The following is a 21131-nucleotide window of genomic DNA, read 5'->3' as shown; positions in this document are numbered from 1 at the left end:
GGGACTCGCTTCTTTAGTACAAGCCAGGTTCAGCCTTGGTGGGATTCAAGGACAGTAGGGCCACTACCGGGTCATTGAGGATCACTGTGGCCCCATGACAGTCGCACCCCACCTTCCATTGCCTCTGTGGCTAGGATAGGAGCTATCAGTTGTGTCCCTTTCCCCTGAGCCACCACAACCAGCAGGTACAGTCCTTTCATGGCCTTGGAAGCAGCTCCCACATTACATGGGGCTCAATGCCAGCCTTTGGCCTTACCAGTGATCCTGGGGGGTTCACCAAGGTGATGGTGGTGGTTGCAGCACATCTCAGGGGTTCCAGTCTTCTCCTACCTCGACATTTGGCTGTTGAAGGCAGCCACAGCCCAGGAAGTCATCTCCCACCTCCAGACCAATGCAAACCTCCTACACTTGGTGGGGTTCACTATCAACTTGCCAAAGTCACACCTGACTCGCTCTCAGTTGCTTCCTTTTATGGGAGCTCTTCTGGATGCAATACAGTTTTGGGCTTGCCCTCTGAAACAACGAGTCCAGAATATTCAGGCTACGATACTGATGTTTCAGCCTCTACCCTGGATTTCAGTGAGTCTGACTCTGAGGCTGCTGGGCCTAATAGCCTCCTGTATCCTGCTAGTAACACATGCCCATTTTCATATCCAGGCTGTGCAGTGAGACTTGAAGACCCAGTGGGCATAGCATCAGGGAAATCTCTCTGACCTGGTACAGATATCAGAGGGAACTACAAAAGACCTGCAGTGTTGACTCATGGACCACACTTGGGTAAACGGCAGAGCTCTTGCTCTTGGTCCGCCCAGAGCTCACAGCGTTGACAGATGAGTCACTTCTGGGTTAGCTGGTTCTCCTTGGAGAGGTGGAGATCTAAGTCATCTGGTTTCCGGACGAGTTTCGGCTCCACATCAGTGTATTGTTACTGAGAGCGATCTGACTGTCATTGAAAGCCTTTCTTCCTTCAATCAGAAGGCTAGTTCAGGTGACAACACCATGGCCATGTAGTTTTGCAACAAGCAGGGGCGGGTGGGATAGTGGATACTATCTCAGGAGGTTCTGCATATATTGACATAACTGGAACATCAGGACCTATTACTGAAGTTCAGCTCCCTAAATGCTCGAGCAGACAAACTCCACTGTTGATGCCGAGCAGATCACGAAGGGTGTCTCCATCCGGAGATGGTGCACAGTCTCTGAGATTCGGGAGAGCCTGATTAAATCTATTTGCTCCTTCCGAGAATGCGCAATGTCAGCACTTCTGTGCTCTGGAGTTTCCAAGGCGGCTCTTACTCAAAGGCATGTTTTGTCTTGAGTGGAGCTCAGTACTCCTATGTACCTTTCTGTCAATAACACTCTTGTTCAGAGTTCTTAGGAAGATCAAGAACGACAAGGCCCAAGTCATCGTAGTGGCTTCGGTTTGGGCAGGGATAGTATGGTATCCTGAACTCCTTATCTTGATCATCTGTCCTCCGATCAGGCTGCCCCTCTGGGAGGTTCTTCTGATGCAACTGTAGGCCAGGGTCCTGCACCCAAACCAGTCCACTCTCTACCTTCAAGCGTGGAGATTGAGCGGCAACAGTTGAGAGGGATTGATCTCCCTTCTGAAGTGTATGATGTCCTTCGGACAGCCGTTCCTTCTCAATCAAAATGTATGCCTGGTGATGGGACAAATTTGTGGCTTGATGTGCATTTAATTCTGTTGATCCTTTGTCTGCACCCTTGTATGAAGTTGTATTGTTTGTTCTATCCCTGGCCCGACAAGGCTTTGCTTTGGGCACTGTTAAGGGATATCTTTCCGCCATTGCTGCCTTTTTGTGGTTACTAGACCAACCTTCCCTGTTCAAGTCACTTGTTCTGACTAGATCCTTAAATGTTTACCGCATATATTTCCTCCTTCATTATACCCCAATGGAACCTGAATCTAGTTCTCATCTCTTTCAAGTGTTCAAGTTTTGAACCAATGCACAGCTGCCCTCTGCAGCCTAGTGGCAATAACATCTGCCAGGAGGGTTAGTGTACTACAAGCACTGTCAGTAAACTCTCCTTACATGTCCTTCTTCCCAGACAAGCTGGTTCTTGGAACCAGAGCATCTTTTTTGCCAAAGGTAGTCACACCTTACCACATCGGCAGAACATCACCCTGCTTACCTTCTCCCTCCCACACTTAACAGTCATCCTATGAAAGAAGAGAAAAGACTGTACCACCTGAATCCAAAAAGAGCGTTATTGTTCTACATTGATCGTAACAAAGATCTCCGGGTGGACATTCACCTTTTTTTGGATTTGCAGGTGGTAATTCAAAAGAGAACCATCTCTCAATTAATAATCCTCTGCATTAAGATCTGCTATTCAATGGCTAAGTAATTGTCTCCTGCGGGCGTGAGAGCTCATTTTACCAGATCGACTATTGTTTTGGCTACAGGGGTCCCAGTCCTTGACATCTGTCAGGCCACTGTGTGGGTATCACTGCACATACTCCCCAAACACTACTGCCTCAACAGTTCCAGCGAGATGGGTAATTTGCCCGTTCGGTACTCCGGGACTTCTTTGTTTGACACAGTTCCCAGACTTACCTCCAGGGAGAGATTGCTTTGGTATCTATTCTAAGGTAAGTAATAAGCAGCTGGGAGTTTCAGATAAAAAGTTACTTACCTTTGCTAATGCCTTGTCTGGTAAAGACTCTATCTAGCTGCAGATTCCTTACCAACACGTCCATCCTTCCGGTTTTGCGCTCTGTCTTAGCACATGAAGAGAGATCCACTAGGACCTCAATTTGGCACACTAGTCAGTCCTCCTAAGTTTGACTCCGTGCTTCTGGTATGAACAAACAGTCAAAACTGAGGTCGGCACGCTGGGGTGCCACCTATATAGACACAGTGCATGTCACTTCCTGCACAGACGACGCCACACAGACCAGATAGATGCCAGATACCGATGTGCAAGGGGATTGCTCAATAACTTCTGGATCCAAGCTGAAGCCTGGTGAATATTCTAAGGTAAGGAATCTGCGGCTAGATCGAGTCTCAACCAAATAAGGCATTACCAAAGGTAAGTGACTTATTCATAGTGCTTAGTTTGTATTCAAAATAATCAGTGGGTAACTATAAAGTTGGAAGCATTTGTTGACATTGCATATGTAGTTTTCTAACCCTGGTCATATTTGTATTTTTTTTATATCATCATAGCATTCAGCAATTCTTGTGTGCTAGTAAACTTCTTTTGGAGTTTGTAATAGCTCATAACCCCCTGGTTGATTCCTTGCAGTGAAACAGTGGAATAGAGGTCATGATCATGTGGATGACTCTTGTAAAACTAACAAGTGCCATAGACTTAGTAGTTTCTCTGGACAGCTACTTTAGAAAAAAAACAAGTGTTACAGGGTTCGAAATATTGACACTTTACTAGATGTTTCTCTGGTTCCCAGATGTCTTTGTCGACTTTACAGAGGAACAGATAACTGGATTCTAACCATCACAGCTGCAGCAACTCTGTTAGCAAGGATGCTATAGACCATAAAGACTTATACTTTGGCCTTCAAGATGGCGGCTACCTATGGCAAAATTCCTGCTTGTTCATTGGGCATGTAGACCTTCTTGTCCTTAAACAGGTGTTTCATGAAGTGTGTCATTCTAAGACACAAGACTTCTGTCCACACAGTACCTAGACAATGCACACCCTTCTATAATCCTCTAGTCCCGAAGACATACACGCTCATGATCCTCAGAGTAGTGCATTGCGAGGATCCTGCATGCTATGGTAAGTTCATCCTGCAGTGCTTCCTGTCCAATGTCCAATGACCATACTAATGTAGAGGGCTTCTGGCACTGTATTTCTCTTATAAAAGTTCAGCTAGATTAACGGGCCTTAAAGTACTTATGCATTCCTCTTCCTAATAAGATGCCTCATGTTTTCTGCCATTTCTGTGATCCTTGATGGCTATAGTCCACTATTTACAGCACTATACAATTCTTTGTTACAGTTTGTGTGCAGTAATACCCACTCACCTGAATCACAAGCCACAAGGATTAGGCATTGATAGTGAGGAGTGCAAGTAAGAGTAAAAATAGAACCAAAAGTCTTGAAATAAGACAGTCCAAACCCAGCTTGTTCCTCTTCTGGAGTTTATTTGTCAAAAGCACACAATTCACAGCACTGCCATAAATAATGTTGTTTCCCTAGTGTCAGGCTGGCTTTAGATCATGTGCACCTGGCCATTTCTAAACTATACTGGCAGTGCCAATAATGTCCGCATGTAACACAGTGTCATTTTCACCATTGTATCTGAATGTTCTTTGCGCCATAAATATCTTTCAAACCAGTATGGGTACATACAGGGTCAACAGATGAAATACGCTGTACCTTGGTGATTTTGTGTGCTGGTGTTTGCCCAGTGGGATTGTTCATGGTAAACAATTGATTCCTGACCTAGGCGCTTCTGGTGCTTGTTCTACTGTGCAGTGTTGCGGAGAGACTGATTAATGGTGGCAAAGTAAATGTAGAAGATGCCTCATTCAACTCAGTTATTAAAAGCATAGAAATCCACTACAGTAATCTTTATGTATCACTCTGGTCCTTCAAGTGCAATCTTGTGTTCACTGGTATGAGCAGAGGCATGTAACCTATTTATTCTGCTTTTATCCCTCATAACGAGGAATCCAAGTTACTAGATGCAGTATGTTAGAGTTTTTTATTACTAGAATGCCTCCATCCACTTTTGTCAGGCAAATGTGCATGCCTTTCTAGCTGTAATACCATTAGACATTGAAAGACCTGGATAAGCCCAAATACTTGTTCCCACTTTCCTTGAGTGGTTGGTGTTTAATGTCAACGGGCAAGTACTAACTCTGTGTATGCTTAGCATGCACTGTAACCATGCGGATACAGCAGTCAGGAGCATACAGTTGTGTTCCCTTGCTCAGGACTTCACATTGGCTGATATTAACTTACCTCCACTGCCCATCATGCTCTCTACTCTACCTCCATTCAGTGTCAGCGAAGATTGTAATGGAAGTGCCAAATTCCTTCCTCAGTGACTGACTGAGTTTATTTATAGAGCGCACTATTGCCGAGGCGTCTTAACGTTGAGTGGTGTGCAGAGGCAGCGACCCACAGATTCAAGGATGGGAAAAGAGCCATGTTTTAATTTCCTTCCTGAACACAGATCTCCTGGGCAGAATTCTCAACTGTGTGGGCAGTGAGTTCCATAATTTGGCTCCTAAGAAGGAGAAGCATTTACCTCCCCACCTTGCTTTCCTTATTTTTGGATGTTGTACCAGACCAAGAGAGGAAGATCTTAAACAATGTGACAGCACATATCGAGAAAACAAGGATTGCACATCCTTAACCCCACCATCAACAAGGGCTTTCTGCACCAGGCAGAGTGTCTTAAAATGAATACGTCGTCTCACTGGGAGCCAGTGAAGTTGTTTTATACTGATGTATGTGGGATGATGTTTAGGTAGTTTGAGCAGAACTCTTACTGCCGCGTTCTGAATTGATTGAAGTTTAGAGAGTTGAGCTGCACCTGCTCCCAAATAAAGAGCATTACAATAATCAATTCTCGATAAGACGATGGCTCCTACCACAGTTTTTCTCAAAGAGAGGGATAAATGGAAGAATCTTCCTTAGGCCTCTTAACATGAAAAAGCAGGCTGATTAAACTTTATTAATCTGTGGTGCCCAGGTGATGTCTTTGTCAATCATAAGGCCGAGGTTCCTGGCTTTATATACCGGGGCCGGACAGGTACCAGCTGCAGTTGGCCACCATGATTGGCTCCAGACCCAGACTTTCAGTCTCTCAGTGGACTTTTCTGTTCTTGTTCGATCTAATGAGATTCATCACAACTTGGACTCTTGCCTTTTGATGGTGGAGAGAAGGACTCTGTTCTCTTCTGAACGTCCAATCTTTTTGATGCCCTACAGTCAACAGGATGGTTGTGGTCCCTGAACCTGAAGTACACAAGTGTTTTCCAGCAATCAGGGTATCCTCACCAAAGGTTTCTCAGATGTGTTGTGTGTGGCAGGTGTTTCCAGTGCAAAGTTCAGTCGCATGAACTAGCATGTGGCACCAAATTTGATGACAGCACAAACTTCATACTAAGGTTTTGAGGAGCATACATCTCCCTTTATTTTGATGATTATATCAGGTTTCAGAGTGACAAGATAACGTCAGGACTCTTGAAAGGTTTATCCCTAAAACTGATTTTGAATTCCATTGTATTCAAACAGTACTGTGACCTGTTTTATTTGGAATCTTACCACACTGCATGTCAACCCTACTGTGTGATAATTCGCGGAAAGGACAGGAAGTTCTGAGTAAAACCACAATTATTTGTACTTTATGGAACAACTAAGAACAGAAAGATATAAAAAATGTGGACAGACAATTATTTGATTGTCCATTCAAATTTCTTTATTTCGGCAGGAATGCCATAAAAGAGTCAAGCACAAAACATTACATTGATAAAAACATGTTAAAACAATTATCTATATACATATCTTAACTAAATTAAGCACAATCATTGGAATATACCAAATAACCTCCCTTTAGGAGGATCATCCGCTGGTTCATTTATGGAAATATACATCATTCATTTATAACTGTTGTCCCTTTTTTTTCCTTAAGAAAAAGATTGAATGTAAGAATCGGCTAACACTAAAAGTTATTACTTGATTGGTGTTAGTTTTAAGTATTCTTAGAGCCTGGTTACATGAGCTCAAACCTAACAGTAAGCATAGTGGTTTAATCCATCTTTTTCTGGGCATTATATAAGCAGGGCAAAAGAAAAGCATATGGGCCTCGGTTTCAATCTGTTTACATTCATACATGGCACAAAATTCATCAGCTTCCAGGGATGCATCATTTCGCCTCCTTGACCATCGTGCTAAAGTTTTTTTGGTCAATAAATTGCCATACCTATATTTTAAGAAAAGGGTTTTGGCTAAAGGAGGTTCTATCTCATCGAGAAAGATCTCGAATAACGGCTCGTCCTTGAAGCTCAGAAAATTTGTTACCAGAGTTCCAGCAACCGAAACATTTGTTACCCTGTTTACCATACAACTCCAAAATGCTCTTTTTAAAATTAGTTTTGCATTGGGCGGTAGAAGTTCCGGATTTTCCCAGAAATGGATTAGACCTATTTCAGTAAGCCAAATTTTAACATGCTTTAACCATGGGATAGTTAATGAATTGCCATATTCCATAATTTCCTTTAGGCCGTCCCTATAGTCCTGCAGTTCGGGCACTCTCCATAGTCTAACCCATAACATCAACGGGCGGATTATGGTATAATGGTCAGTTCTTTTGACGTTGAGATCCAATTCGAGAGGAACTAGGGGAGTACCTCTTGGGACCCTTACCAGGCTCCTCATAAAATTGTTATCCAAAACGCGAAAAGTATCTTTTGACCCTGGCCCCCAGATTTCTGCGCCGTACAGCGCTGTCGGTTGAACCTTAAATTTAAATAGCTCGACTACTGGGGACACCGCTTTACTAGTGCTCATACTTTGTTTTCTAAGGATTGGCTTTACGTTCTGGATAAATGCTAGCTTACTTTTTTCCCTTTGGGCTCTCCAAGTAAGATTAGAATCTAAGGTAACACCCAAGTACGAAAAGTGCGAGACCGATTCTAGTTTAAATCCATCCAAAGTTAAGCATCCTTTGGCTGTTTTTTGTGGATTGAGGGACATACATTTGGTCTTCTTCCCGTTTATCTCCAGGCCTTTCTTCCTACAATAATTGCTAAAAGAATTGAGTAGTGCTTGGAGTCCTTTTTTTGTTTGGGAAATCAAAATAGTGTCGTCGGCAAACAACAATGATGTCACCCTTTCACCGTTCAATTGTGGTGAGTCATTTATACATCCTTCTTGAAATTTGGGGATGTCATTCACAAAGAGTGAAAAAAGTGTGGGGGCCAAAACACAGCCTTGGCGAACTCCACGCTCGATAGGGATTTTTTGGGTTAATTCCCCATTTGGGCCCCATCGAATTTTCGCAAAATTCCTTTCGTGGAGTTCTTTTATCTGGACCAAAAGGCTATTTGGCAATCCTACAGCATTCAATGTTTTCCATAGAAGATTGCGTGGCACTAAATCAAACGCTGCTCTCAAATCAACGAAAGCAACGTATAGATGACCCTTTTTGATGTATACATATTTCCAATAGAGACAGCAGAATCTGAATATCTGGTCAATTGTGCTTACTTTACTACGAAACCCAGCTTGGAATTTCGTTAAAATTGCATTCTCATCCATCCAGTCACTGACTCGAGTTAATATGTGTCGTGAATAAATTTTTTGGAGGATGTCCATCAAGCTGATTGGCCGGTAATTAGAGGGGTCCATCCGGTCCCCTTTTTTATAGATTAAAACAATTTCTGCCCCACGCCAGCTTTCAGGGAAATCTAGACAAAGGGATAATATATTACACAAGTAATTTATATATGGTACCCAGATTGTTAAGTCATGTTTGTAAAGATCACCAGGGATCTTATCCAAGCCTGGGGCTTTGCCAGTCTTTACTAAGTTGATTGCCGACTCTGTTTCGACTATTGTAAAGCCCATACACTCTGTGGGGTATGGAAGATATGGAACATCCACGTCAGCTCCTCTGTCTTCAAACTTTTTGTAGAGGTTGGTAAAATGGTTGACCCATGTTAATTCGTCCAAATGGACGTCTTTAACCACTCTCCCTACACGGTTCCCGTTGGCTACCAGCCTCCAGAAACCAACATTGTCATTGTTTTTAACAGCGAACAGCATATCGGGCCATAGTTCTTCCTCCCAGGCTTTTTTAGAGGCCTTTTGTACTTGCTTATAATTATTCCTAGCTGTTTTTATCACGGGTAAAATATTAGATTTTATAGCTAATATAAGAGCCCTTTTGGATTCCCTACAGATTCCGTCATACCATTGTTTACTATGGGACAGATTCTGCGTTTTTGTTGGGTTTTTTTGGGCAATTTAGTTACAAGCATTTTTAAATCATTAAAAAAAAAATTGTGCAATGACATGAAATAAATGGGATTTCCTTCTATTACTTTAGAACCTAAAAATAAATCAAAAGACCCTGCAAAGAGTGAATATATCTCTGCCAGGATCTCACCATGGTCCAGTATAAATGGCCATTTGAGGACTCGTCTATTGTTGCTAACATGTATCTCTGTGTTAACGTCATTGTCTGTTGGCGATGTACCCACAACACCCTGCAACAGTGAAGCTTCAATTAATAGGCTCAGGGGAAAATGATCACTTTCTGATCTATCCTTTACCTCAAAGTCCTGGATATAGTGCCAAATAGGGATAGAGACAATCACAAAATCTAAATTGCTCCTGTAATTATTCCTACTGAAAGTTGGTTTTTTCAGAATATCGGACGATAAGCGTCCATTGCAGACCCTGAGAGAATACTCCGCACATATGTTTGTTATCTGAACTGCCAGGGTTGAACATTTAGTCGGTTTGGCGTTCTCTAGTGCAGGGATTTTATTCGCACAATCCTCATCTTCAAAAATATCGCTAAGCCCCAGGACTGGTTCATAATTGCAGTTTAGATCTCCTGCCAAAATGACACAGTCGTCTTTACTATCCAGCCCACCTAAGAAGGAATCTAATTTGGCTAGTGTTGGCGAAACTTTTGATAGAGGTATTGGTCTGTTGTAAACATTTACTAAGTGTATTTATTTCCCCTCGCGGGTGGTGATCTTGAGCACTAGTATGTCGAGTGAATCTACATCTACCACCTTGATTTGTACCCTTAAATCGACTTTCACCCAAATTAACAGACCCCCCGATGGCCTTTCACTCCTAGATGGAGTGGCACCTATTCCAAACGATTTGTACCCTATTCTATGGGGTGTTACCACTGCCCATGTTTCTTGGAGCAGACAGAAGTCATTAGTATCAACAAATCCTGCCCATTCTGGGTCCCTTAGATGTTTTGAGACGCCAGCTATGTTCCAGGAGACCAACCTTAGAGGCTCTAACACATCGGCCAAGGTCGCGGATTGCACCTCCAAAGTTGGCTCCCCAAGCATTGGTGAACGTCTCAACAGTTCTTCTTCCACAACTCCCGGTACATCAAGTCCCATTCCGTTCTCCACCCTAGCATTTCCAACCCTCGGTAATGCATTTAATATGGAACTATGCGAAACATTTGGGCTACCCAAGACAACCCCATTTGCTATATCTTGATGGTTTCCCATGCATCTCATTTCTTCCCGCTCCCTTGAAGATTGTACAGAGCCTAAGTTCTGTGGAAAACCGCCATCCCCAGTTATAATTGTGGAGGCTTGGAGATCGTCATCGCGTCCCACTGGTCGCTGGATACTATCGGTCGATCTCGAGGCTAATGAAACCACAATTGCAGCCGGGTTGATTGGGAGTATTGCTGTTGTTGGACAGTTTGCCCCTACATTCCCCATCCCTTCTGTACCTACAACTTTATCATCTGTTCTACTGGGACTAGTTCCACTTCTATAGTTCCCTCTACTCATGGGGCGTCAATCGCAATCGTCTAGACCATTAAAAATGTCATATCTGTTAGTGGTCTCTAGGGGCGTAAATGGATTTAAATGGTCCATTCTTCTATTACAAGAAAGAGTAGACCTTGTTGGTATACGGTTCCAACCATAAGGGTCTAAAGCCAACAAGGGATATGGTGGATATGCATTCATCCTAGCATCCTGTACGGTCGGAGGACAGACTTGTATTTGCATGGGTTGGGGGGGTAGTGCTGAGATGGAAAAACCACTGATCTGGGGTAGAAGTATGTTAGTGGTCGGGGAGTAATACGATTGTTGGTGTTGCCTGCAGGCCAGTTTAGTATGAAGTGAACAGCATTGGGGTCCCTAAAGTTCACCACCACCACATCACCCTCAATGTCCTTATGTCTACCACCCAGCCACTGTGTTCGGCGAACATGTATAATGTCGCCGTTAATACTACTTGAGATTGGCCTATTTAACCTAAGCCAATGAATGATCTTATTTTTCAATTGGACATAGCCTTCCCGCTTGTTTTCTTCTAACACGGGGACCCCCGTAAGAACTACAACAAAGGGTACTGCTTCCGGTGGTAATTCTGGAAGTGGGACCCTGTTTGATCTTCCCTGCTTGTGCCTAATACCTTCTGCTTCCCTTACTGGCCTTTTCGGTAGTGTTTCACCTATCCCGTTTGATGGTTTACAGGCTGTAGTAGCAAGAGTCTGGGCAGATTGTGGTTTTGGCAGGGTCGATGGTTGTTTTCCACCTTTATTATCAGTTGGATTCGTTGTAGTTGGGGTCTTGTTGATAGCCGGACTAGGGGCGAATGTGTTAGATTGTACAGACAGTGTGTTAGTTTCTGTAACCATATTTGGAGCTGATAAAATAGAAACATCCTTCTTCCCCAGTTCCTTTTCCAAATTCCCAAGTCGTTCTTCAACCTTTTCCAATCTCTCTAGAATTGCTAAAGAGTAACTTTTTATTAAGTTTTCAATACTTTCCAGTATGGCTGGATTTTGGACTGCTTGGGGCGTGATAGTATCAGGGCAGTTAGCGATACGGGGTTCCCCCTTGAAATGCAGTATAGCTAACGGTACGGATATTGAATTTGGGGACTGTGATGCAACTATTACGGCCTTATCACACCCAATAGTAGTTTTCCCCTTTTTACCAAAATCTGAATGGCTTAATTTTTGTTGTATAAATTCCCCCCTTTTCCGCCTTTTTTTTGTAGGGGGTGGACCATAGTTTCTGGATGACGGAATAATACCTTTTGTCTTATTCCGTGTAATGGTGCGGGGCGGGGGGGGGGGTACAGGGGTGATCTGTGCCTTAGTTGTTATAGTCGTACTGTTACAAAATGTCGGTGAGGGGCCAGTTAAATCTAATTTAGGGGAAGTGGTAGGAGTAGATGTACTATCTCTAAATACCAAAGGCAGGTTGTCAGTGAGTGGTAGGCTTTCATTGCCATTTGGGCTTCCTCGATCTATTCGGTCAACAGGAACAGATGACTGGGATACCAACCTAATCTTCATACTTTCTACAGAACGACGGCGTTCTGCTCGTCGTTCTGCTAAAGTAATCTCCCTTGTGCCATCCCCCACTGACTTTTTGAAATATTTATCCAAAGTGCCATTAGGCGTACCCCCTGCCTTATCAAGCATGCCTGTATCCACACTTAAGGGTGGTGATGACATTTGTTACGAACAGCCGAAAATAGCAAAAAAGGCAGGGTAAACTTATTTGCAACTTACACGAGTAAAAAACAATTGATCAAGGGGATATGCCCAGTCCAGTCCCCTCAGGCCTCTGAGGGCCACAGAGGGCCCGCCCTTTGCCCGGGCTTAGCCCCGGGCGCTCCCGCGCGCTACCGCGCAGCGGTAAAGGTGACTTGCTTTTAAAGGGCCAGTTTAATGAGGTGCAGTCCAATTGGGCGGGGCAGTTAGGGAGAGCACGCCAGGTGGAACAGGCGCTGAATTTACCGGGACTCCTGGGAAAGAGAGTCCCGGTTCAGTTGCTCGCAGCCCTTCTGTCCTTGCCCCCGCCCACAGCAGCTTCCAGTAAACAAACGGCAAACAAACGATGCGGGACCCGCGAAGCGGGTACCGCGAGGTGTTGAGGCTGGTCACCCAACGACAATCCTCACGGGCAGCAGGTTAGTCCAAGAAGGCGTCCCACACAGTTACTGAAGCCCAGGTGTTTTAATGAGGTGCAGTCCAATTGGGCGGGGCAGTTAGGGAGAGCACGCCAGGTGGAATAGGCGCTGAATTTACCGGGACTCCTGGGAAAGAGAGTCCCGGTTCAGTTGCTCGCAGCCCTTCTGTCCTTGCCCCCGCCCACAGCAGCTTCCAGTATACAAACGGCAAACAAACAATGGAGGTGTGGAGGCTGGTCACCCAACGACAATCCTCACGGGCAGCAGGTTAGTCCAAGAAGGCGTCCCACACAGTTACTGAAGCCCAGGTGTTTTAATGAGGTGCAGTCCAATTGGGCGGGGCAGTTAGGGAGAGCACGCCAGGTGGAACAGGCGCTGAATTTACCGGGACTCCTGGGAAAGAGAGTCCCGGTTCAGTTGCTCGCAGCCCTTCTGTCCTTGCCCCCGCCCACAGCAGCTTCCAGTAAACAAACGGCAAACAAACGATGCGGGACCCGCGAAGCGGGTACCGCGAGGTGTTGAGGCTGGTCACCCAACGACAATCCTCACGGACAGCAGGTTAGTTTGATTGAGTTTGGCACACACCTCAGTGGTAAAATCCAACATGTACCACTCCATTGTCTGAGTTCTGCAATGTTGTATACTGGGCATTGGTACTTTCCTTACAGTCATGCCAGAGTGGATACTGAATTGATCATATGGTTCTGTAAAATGGATAGAGAAAAATCACATCTTTACTCTGCTGTCAGGTATTTATTGTGTGCTTGTTAGACCTGGGGTTACCAGACTACATAGGATAGCTTAGCACAGAGCAGGGACAGCTTCACTCCAAGGCAAATGTGTTGTGCTTACAATTCTCACTCACAGTAACCCAGCGCTCCACCACTGAAAATAAAGGATGCCACACCAGTTTAGAAAAATACGATCTGCTTTATAAAATCTCTTTGTAGTTTCTCTGTTTCCTTGCAGTCCTTAGTTTCTGTTCATTGCATAGCTCCGCATTGGATTATTAGCATATACACATTTTCATGTAGAAGTAATTACTCAATACTCTGTTGCTGGGTTGTGGGTCAGTTCTTTTCAATTCTGACATGGGGTTAATGCTTAGTCTAAAGTGACACTCTGGAACATTCAGTAATGAAATACTTTTAGGTTCAACTCAGCAGATCATGGGGACCCCAGTTTCAATGAATTACCAATTATACTTATCACTTACAATTCAGCTATTCTCAATTTGTCTAGTTAGGGGTCACTGAAACAACATTCCTCATTTATACAGTTTAGCAGAAGTATACATTAGGACTATTTGGTGAACATGGAGAAGCCGCCTCAGCTAGATTTACCAATATGTCTTCTCAACAGTTGCCCGTTTTCACTCTTATGCTTCTCCCCTCCCCCTTCTTAATCCCTTCTCAGGAGAACGGGGTCAATGCTGTTCCAACTTCGTGGGAAATTTCCTCTGTCACTGGCTTCCCTGGTCCTCGTTATTAACCAGCCAGAATTAGCCCTAAAACGATTGAGTCACAAGTCTATTAGCAGTCCTGCCAGCTCAACTCGTGCTGGCGAGCACACAGTTCCACAGAGCTCTTCCGCCTCAACTAAACACCAGGGACCGTGGCGTAGTTTTCTGGTTCCACGTCCCTTGCCAGCTCCCCGCTTACTTGTAATCAGGGAGGCTGGTTCCTCCAGTTCACCGTTTCACCACCAGCGCCGTAGACCCGAGTCCTCTCCCCTCACAGGCCAAACCGCACCACCTCAAAGCCTCCCGGAGGGGGCGGGGGGGGTCGCACTCACTATCGGCACGCTGGTTGTACCTCAACCCCGGTCTTCACTGAGGCGCGGCTACAGGTTTGTTGAAGGTCCGCGCTGCCGATTCTGCGCGGAAGATAAGTGTCTTCCTTTGCGGTGCCGCCTTTGTCCTCAGGCGGCTGACAGGCCCTCCTCCGGACCTGCCTGCCAGCAGCTACTCCGTGCCGTCGCTCCGCCCCCTCTCTGGGTGTAGTGTCTCCCTCACTTCAGGACCTGCGCAATTACGGGCCACTATTCTTGCGCCCCTTCGCTTGCTCCGCTGTCACCACGATCCCGCTCCACACCCAACACCTCAGGGAGGGGCAGACAACGTCGGGGCAGCGCTTCCTAGCACAGGAGAGAGGTGAGCACTACGGGGGTATCAGAGACGGAAGTCCTTGAGATTGTCGAAGACTAAGAATTCCCCTCTAGTTCTTGGGGCACCTTGTCGCTATCGGGTCCCAGCAGAATTCCCTGCCCAGTTCACCAGCAGACATACGATTCCACCCCAGCGTCAGGGGAAGGGTTCTAGTAACTCGTGGGGGCCTTGTGTCCCAAACAACAAAGTACAATTCAAAAGGGCCAGGTCTATGGTTAGCGGGTCGGTGACAGCAGTAAGGCAGCAATCCCTAGGGAAGGAAGTCAACCCTCTGTGTGTCCTAGCCCCCTAACGCCACAGCCTGCACTCCAACTGACTCTATGGTCACTCCTTAGCATCTAAAATGGGCACCCTGGTTCTGGCCTTTTATAGTCTGGGTTCTGGCTACCAGAACTAGCCAGAAGGTTCTAGAACTTCCTCATAGAGTCCTATGGCCCTAGTTCCTGAGGTAAAAATGATGGCAGTTATCAGCCACCATTTTGTGTCTCTGCTTACATCATTTCTAAAAAAGTGCGACAAGTCCTCAAAAACATATCAGGCAAGGTAGCACCTAACCCCCAGGACAACGCCAAAAATTCCGGTGGACATAAAAAAGCAAAAGGAGTTTGGAGGCAAAAAGGGAACAAAAATAAATAAATAAATAGAAGGGACCACCCAAAGGACTGACAGGTCTAACAGTGCTGCTCTAAGAAAGCATGTGAATTTAGAAAGTGTCCAGTACCAGAATAAATCAATTTTCTATGGTGACAGAGTAATGATGACTGTATATAAGTGTTCAGAGTCCAGTTATTGTGTTTCTTCAAGGGCAGAGCATCTAGTTCACAAAGGCAAACTCAGGTTATACAAAATAAGCCAGGGTTACTTTAGATAAGCCATATGGGCTTTAAATAATAATGCTACTATAGCATACCTTTTCCTGCAGAGTAGTAAACCTCTGGCTATGTGGCAGGCTCAATCCAGAATTTTTCTGCACAGCAATGAGGCATCACCACGAAGCCTGTTAGTGTTGTTTGGCAGCCTTCAAAGCCACCCCAAACTGATCTCTACTGATGAAGGATATTATCCAGAAACACGAGCCGTGTCTCGTGTCAGAGATACCTTATACCAAGTACCTACTTGCACCAACCTTGGTGAAATACTTACGAACTTTGTCCTGAATCATTCGAACTGCATGTACCAGAATGCAAAGGTGCGATCCGGCTGGGAGGGTAGTGGTGTGCTCCCTCGCTGTTTCCAGGCATCACCACACTAGTTGGTGACCTCTGATATCATGATTGACGTCTTGCAACTCCATTGGAAGTGATATATCAGAGATATGTGAGGCAGCATTGCTAGGGTCAGTTCCTATTTTCTACCCCTCCACAGGTACAGGTTCTGGAGCTATTGAGTTTTTCTCATTTTGTTCACAATCTTTCCAGACTTTTTGCGACATATACTCTTCTGTGCAGATTCATCTATGAGAGTGACATCATACGGATGGTAGCATTGAAAAGGAGATCCTGCTACAGGAACCGTTCCTCATGACACTGACGAGCGGAGCTTAAGATTACACATAGACATTCTCCATCAACTACTTACCATTGTAAGAAAAAAAAGAGGCCTTCATCTAATATGACGTTTCTACACCAAGTTCTACTTGGACTCGGGACAAGCCTTTAAGCAAATTATGTTAGAAATTTTTCTTTGGAGCACTCTCTAATTCACCAGTGCTGGCCAGCGTGACCTCCAAAGCTTCTACATTAAAACCTTACTCCCATTTATAATCGGCACGCTGATACCTCAGCCCTTGTGATGTCAGTGACATCTTTGCAATTAAGGTCGGCTTCCACACCACACCAAAGAACTCAATCACCATGGATTTCAGGTCCTTCGATGTCTGCGTCAAGGGCATAGATTTGGCTCTGATCACATTGCCTTCCATGGAGCAGGCCATTTAAACTGTTGAGGAAAGCTCTGTGCTATGTTTAGACTTGATCTGAGAAGTGTTTATGACAAAAATGTGTAGTGTGTGAATCACAGAGCATACCAACGAAGGGATCCCCCTACACCTGCAGTAAGATGCAGATTTATACTGTAATACAAATAAATTCTAATAGAAAATACATGACTAAATTCGCACCAAGAATACAAGCAGTTGCATATACGAGCGGATTGGTGTCACTATATCGCGGATTATTACAACGCATTCCGTTACATCGGAATTTTTACAACGCAGGATCTATTACATCGGATGCCATTACAACGCATGGCATTACATCGCAGATGCTATTACAACGCATGGCATTACATCGTAAGTATAGGTAAGTATACTTTTTAAAAAAAATGTAATTAATTTAATTTAATTAATTTAATTTATTTAATTTAATTAAAATACATTTTAAAATATATTTATTTAATTTAATTTTAATAAAAATTGTAATTAATTTTAATTAATTAATATAATGAAATTATTTTAATTTAAATATGTTTAAAATTGTAATGAAATTAAATTAATTAAAATAATTTTTTTTATTTAATTAATTTAATTAAAATGTAATTAATATAATATAATTAATTTAATTTAATAAATATTTTAATTAATTTATAAATGGTAACTATAATTTATTTAGCCCTAATCACAAACCCAACCCTGAACCCTAAAAACACCCCTGTACCCCAAAACCCAAACCCTACCCTGAAACCTAAAAACACCCTTGTACCCCAAAACCCAAACCCTACCCTGAAACCTAAAAACACCCCTGTACCCCAAAACCCAAACCCTACCCTGAAACCTAAAAACACCCCTGTACCCCAAACCCAAACCCTACCCTGAAACCTAAAAACACCCCTGTACCCCAAAACCCAAACCCTACCCTGAAACCTAAAAACACCCCTGTACCCCAAAACCCAAACCCTACCCTGAAACCTAAAAACACCCCTGTACCCCAAAACCCAAACCCTACCCTGAAACCTAAAAACACCCCTGTACCCCAAAACCCAAACCCTACCCTGAAACCTAAAAACACCCCTGTATCCCAAAACCCAAACCCTACCCTGAAACCTAAAAACACCCCTGTACCTCAAAACCCAAACCCTACCCTGAAACCTAAAAACACCCCTGTACCCCAAAACCCAAACCCTACCCTGAAACCTAAAAACACCCCTGTACCCCAAAACCCAAACCTAGCCCTGAAACCTAAAAACACGCCTGTACCCCAAAACCCAAATCCTGCCCTAAAACCAAAAAATACCCAAACACCCCAAAGCATATACCTCAGTACACCAAAACATATACTCCTATACTCATACTTATTTAAAAAATTACTTAAATTAATAAATTTAATTTATAATATTTAAAAACATAAATAAATATTTTTATTTATTTTTATTTATAATTAATAATAATTAAATCAATTATATAATATTAAATAAAATAAAAAAAATGTATATACTTACCAATACTTACGATGTAATGGTATGCGTTGTAATAGCATATGCGATGTAATGCCATGCGTTGTAATGGATCCTGCGTTGTAATAGCTGCGTTGTAACAGCATTACGACGTAAAAGTTGCGTTGTAAGTGTGCATCACCATACGAGCTCATCAGAGAGCAGGTAGACAGCCTTCAGCAGTAACAACAATACAACCAATTTCTGATAAGCAACCTGGTTTGCAAGAGTCATTTCTTGAGTGCCAAGTTGTCTCTCACACCAAGGATGGGCACATCCAGTAGCAGGGTTCGGATGAGCAGAAAAGCAATATAGACAAGCATACAAAAAAACTATTTTTTTTTTATTCCTTTACTATGACACTATGCAATTCAGTTCAATTAATTATTTAGTTTAATGTCAAAGACTATCATAATAGATTTATCCAAAATATACATAGAGCTGAAATCACATATAAATACGATAAAATGTACAAAAGTTTAAAAGGTGAATTGAATATTCTGGCACTATTTTATTGCACAACCATTCTCGTCAAACAACTCTGTGTTCATCAAATGAACACTTTCTGCCATTCTCCATCATAATCTCTATTTTCTAAATTGCCATCATTATAAGGGGAAGATTGGGGAGGTTGCCTATCCTCATTCAAACCCTTTATATTGAGACAGTATAAGTTTGGATGATAATGTATATCATCAGAACGATGGCAGTAATCAAAACAACCCTCAATATTTGCATCCCCTACACACCAAACACCAGAGATCGCCCAACTCAGCTTCATTGTTGTCAGTTAAGTCCTTAACACTTTAACGCATATTGCAGATTTGTTCATAAATCTCCACAGAGATGTCCGGAATTTAGACTAAACATTAAACAGCTAATAATGGCACAGGGGCCACCCATAGCTACTTGAGTGAAATCAGGAGCCCTGGTCTGTAAAATTATAGTTCTCTGTCCCTAATTTGATAGCATTGTGCACAGCAGCATTCACAGTCGATGTGCCCATAAATCCAAGCACCCAAGCAACTCTTAAAATGTCCTTGGAGAATAAGCCCAATCAATTGGTTGGAAAAAAATTGGAAAGAATTGTGCGGTCTCTGAAATATCTATTTTCTTTCTTCCATGCAAGGCAGAAGGCGGTTGGTAGAACGTCTGATGATGGGCACTAAATAACTTATATAGGATGAACTAGACTGGTTTTTAGCAGCTACGCACAAGCTAGATTTCTGACAACGTAGTAAATTCCAGTTTGGTCACAAACACCACCCTGGTTAACATCACATCTGAAGAGGAAATAGTTCTTGGCATATCAACTTGGATGAAGGTTAGAAAGGGAATGGGGTCTGTACGTTTGGAGATAGTCAAGTTGTATTTACTGAAAATGTTGCAGTTTCCTTCCTCCCAATTCATCCCTGGGCTGCTGAAGATAGATGAATGGTGGGGGGCACAACCATTTGATTGGGCAAAAGCATACTCATGCCCTAAAGAGAGAGAAAAAAAAACCTATAGGTATTTATTTCAGGAATAAAATGCCCATGAGTGTGTAAATCCGCTCTGTTCTTGCTACTCAAAAGGGATTGGAATCATAAGCACTCTCCCATTTGTGTGAGTGGACACAGGGGAACACAACTACAAGCTAGATATTGCTTCTAGTAACTTTCCAATACAGATCTTGGAAATTCTCCTTTTGGCCAGGTACCCTTCTATTAAGTCACTATATTTTAATCAATGGCCTGAGTTGCTTCTTGCTGTCAAGAGATAGGTTTAGACTCGCTCCTTGCGGGGGTAGCACACATTCTGTGATTTTGTGTTTTTACTTCGCTGTGAAAAGGGGTAACTTGAACATGGGAAAGAATATCTGGTTGCTGTCTGAGTGCATATTTCAAACTAGCCAGGATTCAGTATTCAAATTACCTTTTATAACTCACTTCTTGAAGGGGCTGCACAACAAGTTCCCTTCAACTCCTTTCAGGGTGTGTCAGTGAGACTTGAATGTAATACTTACCTAGCTTATGGGTCAGCCTTTCAGCCAAAGCACTCTTGTCCTTTGACATCTTTCCTGGAAAATGGTTTCCATGTTTTCTGTCACCTTAGCCGGACAAGCCAGTGGACGCCAGGATTTGGCAACATCTCTGCCTTTCATCACCTTCTCTAAAATCAAGGTAGTTCTTTCAGTCAAACTCTTGTATGGCCTGAGATTGCTATAGAATGTCATAATTCACAGGCCATTTCTCTTTCTTCTCTCTTACTTACTTACATTCCTGCAGCGATGAAGAGAAGCTGTGCAGGATAATTACCTGAAGACCTCTGAGTCAATCCTTCAGGGTAAACGACAAACTACTTTGAGAGTTTCACAGTTCTCATTTTGTTAAAATAGTACAGTTGCAGCCCCATCTAAAGGGAGTTGCCCATCACTTTTAGACACTACCATGAGCTAGTGGGTAAGTAGCCCGCAGAGAATTTCCTAGCCAATTTTAGCAGAAGCAATTAATCTCAGGTCCACATAGCATTTAAATGTAGATTTAACATTTATGGAGCAATATGTTAGAACAGAGCTGAACTGTATTTTGTCTTCAACATAGGTATCTGCTGTTATATAGCCATAGAAAATCTGTACTTCATCCTAACAAAATCCCTTTTACCTGTTTGTTCTATGCCAAAATTGCGGTAAGAGTTATGCATCTGTCTTATTAGAAAACTGATTTCAAATATTCACACTAGTCACTTGTGAAATGGCGTGCTTTGTGGTGAAAAATATGAGTATATGACTTGTATAACACAGTAATATGGTTGTCACCTTGTGTCAAGTCTGTAGGATGCCATATTGCCAATCTTGGCCCTTTTCTGTTACAAATTATTTTAAGCAAATCAAATTGATTCATCAGAAGAAAAT

At 43.2% G+C, this 21131-nt stretch overlaps 1 protein-coding gene across 1 annotated transcript in view; it reads left to right on the top strand.

Annotated features, from left to right (window-relative positions):
- Positions 1-21131, top strand: part of BRIP1 (BRCA1 interacting DNA helicase 1) — a 1630984-nt gene that overhangs the window by 644773 nt on the left and 965080 nt on the right. The window lies entirely within an intron of this gene.

This window comes from Lissotriton helveticus, chromosome 3_1, assembly GCF_964261635.1.
Source record: "Lissotriton helveticus chromosome 3_1, aLisHel1.1, whole genome shotgun sequence".
NCBI lineage: Eukaryota > Metazoa > Chordata > Amphibia > Caudata > Salamandridae > Lissotriton > Lissotriton helveticus.
The sequence above is the reverse complement of the archived record's forward strand: the minus strand, read 5'-3'. Positions and strand labels throughout refer to the sequence as shown.